This window comes from Oryctolagus cuniculus, chromosome 6, assembly GCF_051225735.1.
Source record: "Oryctolagus cuniculus isolate XC-2025 breed Fujian yellow rabbit chromosome 6, ASM5122573v1, whole genome shotgun sequence".
Classification (NCBI taxonomy): domain Eukaryota; kingdom Metazoa; phylum Chordata; class Mammalia; order Lagomorpha; family Leporidae; genus Oryctolagus; species Oryctolagus cuniculus.
This window is the reverse complement of record NC_142872.1, coordinates 78,882,413-78,893,454: the sequence shown is the minus strand read 5'-3', so window position 1 is coordinate 78,893,454 and position 11,042 is coordinate 78,882,413.

The window sequence follows — 11,042 nt, the reverse complement described above, 5'->3', positions numbered from 1 at the left end:
GACCATTGCAATAGGGCAAACACTCTCATTGTAAGCTCTGAAAGCTCCCCAGAAACAGGCAAAGGGCTTTTCTTCTCTTGAAAGGAGTATGAAAGTCCAGAAAGAATCAGATCGGGAGAGGAGTATCAAAAGGTGGTGGATCAGAGAGTATATCTGGGAAGGTATTCCTCCCCTGAGGCTTGGAGAAAGGAGAGAAGGTGTATTGAAGTTCCTTCAAGCATTTCATCCTGACTGATCAGTGGGAGCCAACAAGGCAGCTGAATATTTATGAGGCCAAGATGGGCATTTTGTAGGGTCACTGTTAGGCCTTGTCTTAGATCCACAAAGGGGTATCTGAGAGTCTCATGAAAGTGGTTCCCTAACTTCAAATGGTGGCATTGTTAAGGTTTCTCAACTTTCCCTCTCCCAGGAACACAGGACTCCAGTAAAGTTCAACCTTGTCAAGATCATATTTCTATGGCTGAAAATGTTAGAATCAGTTTAACCCTTTCAGTTTACAAATGAAGAAACCAGGGTCCACAATGATTTTTTTCCACTAAATTTGTCTAAGTGCTTGAAGTCAAAGAGAAGACCATCCTCGAGGGGTCCTCAGACTCACTACAGGATGATTACCCAAAATTTTTGGGCCAGAAGTATTTCAAATTTTTCAGATTTTGGAATATTTGCATCTGTATAATGATACTTTGGGGAAGGGACCTAAGTTGAAACTGGAAAAATTCATTTATTTTTCATATAAACTATGCACACATAGCCTGAAGGTATTCCTATGTTTTGACTGTGACAAGTCACACAGGATCTGGTGTGGAATTTTCCACTTGTCTGTGCTCAGAAAGTTTCAGATTTCAGAACATTTCAGATTTTGGATTAGGAATGGTTCACCTGTATTATTCTTGTTCTAAATTTAATGAATACCCATTCATGGTTACCGTGAGATTCAAATGAGATAATTTTGAAGATTTGGGGAAAGTGGAAAGTAAGATGTCAAACGAGCTTATAACATCCAGATGGGCATCTATTCTCTAGCTCAGCTGCTCTGATCTTGTTCTTCCAGATTTCTAATATCCTGCCTCACAATGCAGACCGTGGAGGCAGTGGTGACACCTCAAGTAATTGAGTCCCCACCATCCACTTATGGTCTGTCTCTCTGCACTAAGCTACAGGCTCTATGAGAGAAGAGATTTCAATTTTACCATTTTGTTACTAATGAATTATTAGTGCCTTGAATAGTTCTTAGGGGTTAGGCACTCAATAATTACTTACTGAATAGTCAATAGGTCCAGGGAATTGTGAGCCCTGGAAATAAATTCCTTTGTGTGTGTGTGTGTGTGTATGTGTGTTTTGGATAGGCAGAGTTAGACAGTAAGAGAGAGAGGCAGAGAGAAATGACTTCCTTCCATTGGTTCACTCCCAAAATGGCCGCTACAGCCAGCACACTGCGCCGATCTGAAGCCAGGAGCCAGGTGCTTCTCCTGATCTCCCATGCGGGTGCAGAGCCCAAGCACTTGGGCCATCCTCCACTGCCCTCCCGGGCCACAGCAGAGAGCTGGACTGGAAGAGGAGCAACTGGGACAGAATCTGGTGCCCCGACCGGGACTAGAACCTGGGGTGCAGCGCCGTAGGCGGAGGATTAGCCTAGTGAGCCGTGGGGCTGGCCCAATAAATTTCTTTTTATTTATTTATTTATTTATTTATTTTTAATTTTTTAAAAAATTTTATTTATGGTATACTAGTTTCATGAATTTCGTATATACAGATTTAGTAATATAGTGATACTTCCCACTCTACTCTCCCTCCCATCCACACTCCCACCCTTCTTCTTCCTTCTCCTATTCCCACTCTTAATTTTTACAAAGATCTATTTTCAGTTTAGTATTTTTCCCAGAAACCTTTTATTTAAGGTATACAAACCACACATTTCATAAAAGCAACTTTAGGAACATAGTGATTCTTCCACCATACTGGCCCTCCCACCCACATTCCTTCCCTTCTATTGCCTCCCTCTCCTATTCCAAATCATATTTTTTACAAAGGTATATTTTCACTTAAGTTTACACTCATAAGATTAACTGTATACTACATAAAGTGTTCAACAAATTGTACAAAAAATAAAAAGCACTTTCACAACAGTCAAGACAAGGGCTATTCAAAATCATTGCATCTTTAAGTGTCAATTTCACTTCTATAAATTACCTTTTAGGTGCTCTATTAGTTACTACAGATCAGGGAGAACATATAGTATTTGTCCTTTGGGGACTGGTTTATTTCACTAAGTATGATTTTTTTTAACTTTTATTTAATAAATATAAATTTCCAAAGTACAGTTTATGAATTACAATGGCTTCCCCCCCTCATAGGTCTTTTTTTTTTATTTAATAAATGTGAATTTACAAAGTGCAACTTTTGTATTGTTGTGGCTCCCCCCCAACCTCCCTCCCTCCCACAGCCCTCCCCTCTCCCACTCCCTCTCCCATCCCGCCCTTCATCGAGTTTCATTTTCAATCACCTTCATATACAGAAGATCAACTTAGTATACACTAAGCAAGGATTTCAACAGGCTGCACTCACACAACCGCACAAGGTATAGGGCATTGTTCGACTAGTAGTGTTGTTTTTAAGTTTCATAGTAAAACACATTAAGGACAGAAATCCTACGTGGGGAGCCTGTACTCAGTGACTCCCGTTGTTGATTTAACAATTGGCACTCTTATTTATGACGTCAGCAATCACCCGAGACTCTTGCTATGAGCTCTCTAGGCTATGGAAGCCCCTTGAGTTCACCGACTCTGAACTTGTTTAGTCAAGGCCATATCACAGTGGAGGTTCCTTTCTCCCTTCAGAGAAGGGCGCCTCCCTCCTTGATGGCCTGTTCCTTCTGCTGGGGTCTTGTTCACCAGGATCTTTCATTTAGATTGTTTTTTGCCACCATGTCATGGCTTCCCATTACCGTGAGACTCTCATGGACCTTTTAGCCAGATCTGAATGTCCCAAGGGTTGATTCTGAGGCAGGAGTGCTGTTTTGGGCATTTGCCATTCTATGAATCTGCTGTGTGTCCTGCTTCCCCCACAGGATCATTCTCTCCCTTTTAATTCTATCCTTCATTATTTGCTTACACTGGTCTTATTTGTGAAATCTCTTCGACACTTACCCTATCTTTTTGATCAGTTGTGTATTTATACTTATCACTTTACCAGTTCTTAGGCAAGCATATTCAATCTTTTTTTAAAATATTTATTTATTGTATTTGAAAGTCAGAGAGAGGGAGAACTCTTTCATTTTATTTTATTTATTTATTTGACAGTTAGAGTTACAGACAGTGAGAGAGACAGAGAGAAAGGTCTTCCTTCCATTGGTTCATTCCTCAAATGGCAGTGAAGGCCAGAGATGCACCAATCCGAAGCCAGGAGTCAGGAGCTTCCTCCCCGTCTCCCATGAGGGTGCGGGAGCCCAAGCATTTGGGCCACCCGAGAGGGAGAAATCTTCTATCTGCTGGTTCACTCCCCAAATGACTGCAATGGCTGGGGCTGGGCCAGGCTGAAGCCAGTAGCCAGAAGCTTCATCTGGGTCTCCCACACAGGTCCAGGAGCTCAAGCACTTCGGCCATCTTCCACTGCTTTCCCAGGTGCATTAGCAGGGAGATGGATTGGAAGTGGAGTATTTGGGACTCTAACAACACCCATGTGGGATACCAGTGCTATAGGCAGTGACTTCACCTGCTACGTCACAACACCAACTCCTGGCATACTCATTTTCCAGCAAATATCCATTGGAAGCTTCAAAGTGCTAGATGTGCTTCCAGGATCTGGAGATGAAGAGTTGAAAGGAACAGACCCTGTCTTGCCTGAGGGAAGTGCAGCAGCAGCTGGTAATTGATGAACAAGTAAACACTAGAGAGATGACTTGATTGGTGCGGTGGCTTAGTTGCACAGGTACTACATCGGAGTACCTGAGTTTGATTCCTGGCTCTGTATCCTGACTTCAGCATTTTGCAAATATAGACCCTGGGAGGCAGAGGTAATAGCTCAAGCATTTGAGTTCCTGCCACCAATGTGGGAGACATGGATGGAGTTCCTGGCTCCTGGCTTTGGCCCTAGCCCAACCCTGTTTATTAGGGGCATTTGGGAAGTGAACCAATGGATGAGAGTTCTCTCTTTCTACCTCTTTCTCTGTCTCTCTGCTTCTCAAAAAATAATTTAAAAAGTGTATCACAGAGGGACCTGAACAGTGTAGAGGATTAAATGAGAGGGTGTGTTGTTTTAGACTAAGGATCAGGGTAGAATTGTCTGGGGTGACATTTAATCTGATGTTGAAATAATGAGAGGGCCGCCTAGTAACCAGCAAGCAAAGTATTCCAGTGAGCATCCCAGGAGAATTACACTTTCCTGCAATTTGCATTTACATAGTGCTTTGTCTATCTCTAAGTCCTTACCAGGAGGGAGCCTCTGAGAGTTAGGCCTTTTGTTATCTCAGTGTCTGGTTTATTAGAAAGGGCTCTAAAGTTTGCCTCTAGTCTAGACAATCATTTCTTCTGTTTATCTAAATAAAGAACAGAAAGTTAACCTTAGGAATTTCTGTTTTAAATTACATGAAAACCTAGATTTCTAATGAATAACAATGAGAGAAAATTGATAAATGCAGATCTGGTTCTTTACTCAAATATCTAGATGTATTCCCACACCCTGTCTTTTCTGTATATCATTAGAAATGTTGCCTTTGATGCACATTCACTGTACTGATGTTGGGAGGGGTGTGCGTGGGTCAGATCTAACAGGTGCAAAATAATCTAGCTTAATGATAATTTCTCTTTAAATTTTAAATATATGTTCTGTCTGTAGAGAAAGAAAAGGAGAAGCTAAATTGACTGTAATGTAAATGTCAGAAGTGGTTGAATGAGGTGACACAAATGAGAGAGTAATTAAAAAAATGTTCAAAAGATACTTCAGGATAATAAGAACACTCATTTTAAGAGCACTTTTGATTATTGTCAAGCTAGATCAGAATAACACCTTGAGAAAGGTTACACTTTATCTCTGCATATTTGCCTCATATAAACATGGACATTTTAGTTTTGTTGTTAAAATGTATTCATTTATTTGAAAGATAGGAGACAGGTAGACAGACAGACAGACATCCCATCTTCTGGTTTGTTCACTCTCCAAATGCCTGCAACAGGCTGAAGCCAGGAGCCAGAGTTCAAACTGGGTCTCCTATGCGGGTGGTAGGAACCCAAGTACTTGAGTTATCACCTATTGCCTCACAAGGTGTACATTAGAAGTTGGAACAGAGTTGGGACTTGAGCTCAGGCTTTCCAATATTGCATGTGGGTGTCCCAAGTGGTGTCTTACCTGCTCTACCAAATGCCAACCCAACCTGGATATTTAAATAACACATTTCATAAACAGTAAAATATATTAATTGATACATAGAAGCATGATTCCCTGATCAGCCACTGGTAGTACTGGATGAAGATTTACGTAATTTTGCAATAATGAATATAACATATCATAAGAAAAATCCCTTCATCAATCCATCAAGTATTTATTGGGTGCCTACTATGTGCTCAGCCTGAGGCTGAGGATACAGAAATAAAATCTTTCAGGGCTGGCACTGTGGCACAGTGGGTTAATGCCCTGGCCTGAAGTGCTGGCATCTGATATGGGCACTGGTTCTAGTGCCGTCTGCTCCCCTTCCGATCCTGGGAAAGCGGTAGAAAATGGCCCAAGTCCTTGGGCCCCTGTGTTCGCGTGGGAGACCAAGAAGAAACTCCTGGCTCCTGGTTTCGGATCAGCGCAGCTCTGGCCGTTGCAGCCATCTGGGGGTGAATCAGCGGATGGAAGATCTCTCTCCCTCTGTCTCTACTTATCTCTGTAACTCTATCTTTAAAATAAATAAAATAAATCTTAAAAAAAAAATAAAATCTTTCATGACTTCCCTAGGCTAGAAATATTTTACAAGTTAAGTTCTATGCTGTCATCAAAAAATAACCTGGAGATGTTGGCATTGTGGTGAAGTGGGTTAAATTACCACTTGGAATACCTGCATCCCATATTAGAGTGTCAGGATCAAGTCCTATCTCTGCTTCTGATCCACCTTCCTGTTAATGGACATTCAAGTAATTGAATTCCTGCCACCCATATGGGGGAGCCAGCTGGAGTTCTTAGCTTATGCTTCATCCTGGCCCAGCTATTGTTGGTGGCATTTGGGGAGTGAACAAGTTAATGGAAGATTTCTTTCTCTCCTCTGTTGCTCTGCCTTTCAAATAAATATAAATAAATTTATCAACAAATAAAAAACCCTGGTGTTATGTTTGCTAGTATACATTACAAAATACTATGTAAATAGATGGTTCTATGAAAATGTCTGTATGATGTTCTGGTAAAAATCTCTCCTTGCTTATTCCACGAGCACCATTACATATGACTATGGGGCAGCTACAGCAGCCAACCAGGCTTGGAGCTATCCTTTGACAGCTGAGTCTTAGACTTCCCAGGAAAGTGAGAACATGAACTGATCCAAGAAAAGCATGGACTGATGTGCAATGATTTCAAACCATGACGTTTAAAACAGGAAGGATCTAAGGGACTACTCCAGTTACTTAAATATATTGAAAGTTACATGAGCCTAGGTAGGGCTTGATTTATATGATGAAGTGTCTATAGCTTTCAGAGCATAAACTATTGTTCTTTCCATATCTCTATGTTGAATTTTTTTCTTTGGTACTGGTACTTTTGTATGGTTGAGGCCTTTGTGGAGTTTGAATGACATTTATGGTATGGTTTTAAATCCATTCTAAAATGAATTTTCTATTTTTTTGAAAACTCCCTCCAAACCCCATCTCCTCAAAAAAAAAATCACAAAACCCCATAACCCTCAGAAGCCCTAAGCTGTGGGAATCTGTGGTCTCCTGTCCCTGCCAGCTTGAGTCTGTGAGCACTTCTGGTAGCTAAAGCCTTAAATAAACAAAGTCAATATTTTGAGACGAGACCATTTCCAGAGATGTACTTGTGTATCTGCAATTTGCCTGTGGACTCCAACAGACCCTGCTATTTTCATAATGACATTTCCTAGCCAACATGAAACAAACATGGAGGAGTTGAGTGTTTTTATTTATTATAACAGATTAAAATGAAATGCTAGTTGCCTCCAATTTTAAGAAAAATCATGAAAACCTAGCCTCTCAAAACTGATGCATCAGGTTTGAGTAAAGATTCATCTGGAAGTTTGTACTTGCATTGTCCTCCTTAAAAACCTATGGCTCAGCCGGCGCCATGGCTCACTAGGCTAATTCTCCGCCTGCGGCGCTGGCACACCGGGTTCTAGTCCCGGTCGGGGTGCCAGATTCTGTTCCGGTTGCCCCTCTTCCAGTCCAGCTCTCTGCTGTGGCCCGGGAATGCAGTGGAGGATTGCCCAAGTCCTTGGGCCCTGCACCCACATGGGAGACCAGGAGGAAGCACCTGGCTCCTGGCTTTGGATCAGCAGAGTGTGCTGCCCACAGTGGCCATTTAGGGGGTGAACCAATGGAAAAAGGAAAACCTTTCTCTCTATCTTTCTCTCTCTCACTGTCCACTCTGCATGTCAAAACAAACAAACAAAAAAACCCTATGGCCCATCTTGTTCCTTGAAGTGATCATTTATAATCAAGAGGTAATACTATCATTTCTTATGCTTAAAGTTCTTCCAAGCCTCCCCTTGACTTATCAGCTAACCATTTTACCATGATAGAAAAAGGTCTTTCAGCCCAGACCCAACTTGGTCCTTCAACTGAATTTCTTCTTATCCCATATGACATTCACTCTTTTGCTTCACACCTGCCATGCTGTACTGGTCATTGGTGTGCAAACATACCCAGATCCCATGTGTATTTCATCCCTTATTTTGTGGCCATTCTGCTTCAGGTGTCCAGGTCACTCTAGGTCCTGTTGTAGGGCCAAGGTGTGCTCTTTTCCCAATCAGTCAGACTGTGAGGGAGGTTGACCCTTGCCTGGAGAGGTTTGAAATGAGGACTTGCTGCAACCAGATGTCCTGCTGTAATGCTAGGAGTAACCTCGGGTGCCCATGCAGCCAGCTGGGTGTCCCTCACCATACCCTGGGGTGACAGCAATGTCAGCCTTGTTTGGGAGCTTGTTAGCAAGTAATATGGTCCCACCCTGGTCTTAATGGAACCAGTAATGTACTCAATCATTCTGTTTAAACCTAAAGATGATTCTGATGCCTGCTGAGTTGAGAACCATTGCTGTAGATGAGCACAGGCTGGCTCTTCTCCCCACCTTATAGAAAAAGAATATGCGTTTAACAGACAACAGTTTAGAATCAATTTCCTTGATTGCATATAGAGTCATCTTTCAGTACCCACAGGAGATTGCTTCCATTACAGATACTAAAATCCACAGATGCTAAAGTGTCCTATGTAAAATGGAGTAGTATTTGCATGTAGCAATTACACATCCACCTGCATGCTTTAAACCATCCGTAAGAGAGCTCCAAGATGGCGAAAAAGGAAGGGAGCTCATTGATAGTCCAGGAAAAGATAGTTTAATAAAAGTGAAGATACTGTAGTCTCAGGGAAGAGTTAGGGAAAAAACTGCAGAGGAAACTCTTCTGGAATTAGAGGGACACAGTGGACCTACATGGAGGGCACGGGCACCCAAGGCTCGGGACACCAGCTGCAGAGTCTACGCACCAGTGCTGGAAAGGGAGGTGAGGCGAAACCATAGTAGCCCAAGACACTGGCAGAAAAGCAGCAGAAAGAGCCTAGAGTGAACAAGGCTTGAAGCCCTGTGGGGGAAAGTACACCAGTCTAACTAGAGGAGAGAAAAAAAAAAATAAAAGGGACTGGTACAGACACGATTCTCTCTCTCCACTCACCTTATAATGGTGTGCGAGACAATAGAGCAGGCGCCATTTTGGACATATGTAACAGCTGCACAAGCTCGGGGCTGCACCCAGCCTCAGCCAAGCAGAAAAACCTGACTCTGGTGGGGAGAAATAACAGGAGACTAAGACCTAGTGAATGTGTGGAGATATGAACCAGGACTGTTTAAAAAACAAAACAGAACAAAACTGAGGCTCTGTTAAATATAGGATTGGGAATAAGAGAGGGAGGAGATGTACAGTTTGGCACATGCTCACTTGGACCTACCCCTAATGGTAGAGTTAGAAATGTGCCAGGGGATTCCAATACAATCCCATCAAGACTGCATGTACCAATGCCATCTCACTAGTCCAAGTGATCAATTTCTGTTCACAATTGATCACAATGATAGGATTAAGTGTCAAAGGGATCACATAAATAAGACTAGTGTCTGAAAATACTAATGGATAGAATAAAAAAGGAGAGAACAATCCCACTTGGGAAGCAGGATACACAGCAGACTCATAGAATGGCAGTTGTCCTAAACAGCACTCTGGCCTCAGAATCAGCCTTTAAGGCATTTGGATCTGGCTAAAAAACCCCATGAGAGTTTCTCAGGCGTGGAAAGCCAAGACACTGTGGCAAAAAAAGGAGAAAGATTTCTGTGAGATCCCAGCAGAAAGACGGGCCATCAAAGAAGGAGGTACCTTTCTCTGAAGGGAGGAGAGAACTTTCACTTTGACTATGACCTTGACTAAATAAGATCGGAGTTGGCAAACTCAAGAGGCTTCCATAGCCTTGGCAGCTCATGACAAGAGCCTCGAGTGATTACTGACGTCATTAATAGGAGTGTCAATTGTTAAATCAACAACAGGAGTCACTGTGCGCTTACTCCCCATGTAGGATCTCTGTCCTTGATGTGTTGTACTATGTGAACTAAGGGTATAACTAGTACTCAAACAGTGCTTCATACTTTGTGTTTCTGGGTGGGTGCAAACTGTTGAAATCTTTACTTAGTATATACTAAATTGATCTTCTGTATATAAAGATAATTGAAAATGAATCTTGATATTAATGGGCTGGGAGAAGGAGTGTGATATGGGATGGTTGCGGGTGGGAGGGAGGTTATGGGGAGAACAAGCTGCTATAATCCAAAAGTTGTACTTTGGAAATTTATATTTATTAAATAAAAGTTAAAAATTAAATCATCCCTAAAATACTTAATAATACATATCTAATGCAGTGTAAATACTACTTAAATAGTCGTTCCACTCTACATGGTTATTTTAAAAAGTTTGTGGAGGGGCGGACACTGTGGCACAGTTGGGTAAGCCCCTGCTTGGGATTCTAGCATCCCATATCAGAGACACAACTGTTCTACTTCCCATCTAGCTCCCTGCTAATGGGTCCAGTAAGGCAGCAGATAATGGCTCAAGCACTCAATTTTCTGCCACCCATATGAGAGACCTAGATGGAGCTCCTGCTTTCTGGCTTTCACCTTGCCCAGCTCCAGCCATTGCAGGCATTTGGGAAGTGAACCAGCAGATGGAAAATACCGCTCTCTCTCTCTCTCTCTTTCTCTCTCTCTGTGTCACTCTGCCTTCTAAATAAATAATCTTGTTTCTTTTAATGTTTGCAGAAAATAGAATTAAAACACACAGTTTCTGAGTAGTAGCTCTGAATGAAAGAAAATAGTGCAAGAGAGAGGCAGACTGGTGGGTGGGCAGGCAACAGAGCCTGATGAGGAGGGGGACTGTGGGAAGCCTAGAGGGTAATGTGGGCTGTGGGATTCTGTTCTCTGGGCTAGGGAAAGCTTTAGGTGGGAGGTAGCAGGGGAGGTCCAGGCTCTGATTTGCATGTAAAAGACCTTTCTGGTTTTCTGTGACAGCCTGGATTGGGGGGCAAAGGGAGAAGCAGGGGGATGGTTAGAGATCTGTCCTGCAAGAGGTGGTAGTGGTTGTGGTAGACAGACCTGGATAACAGTGGTGGAAGGCCTGCTGGATGTGGGCTACACTGTGCAGGCGGAGCTGACAGCACTTGCTGATGGGCTGATGGAGTTGGGTGAGAGAAGGGGGAACCAAGGACTATTCCTGGCTACTGAAACGGGAAGATGGGAAGTGGGTGGAAAACCAAGTGTTCTTCTTCAGATGTGTCATGGATTACACAAGGATGAGACATCCCAGTGGGAATGTC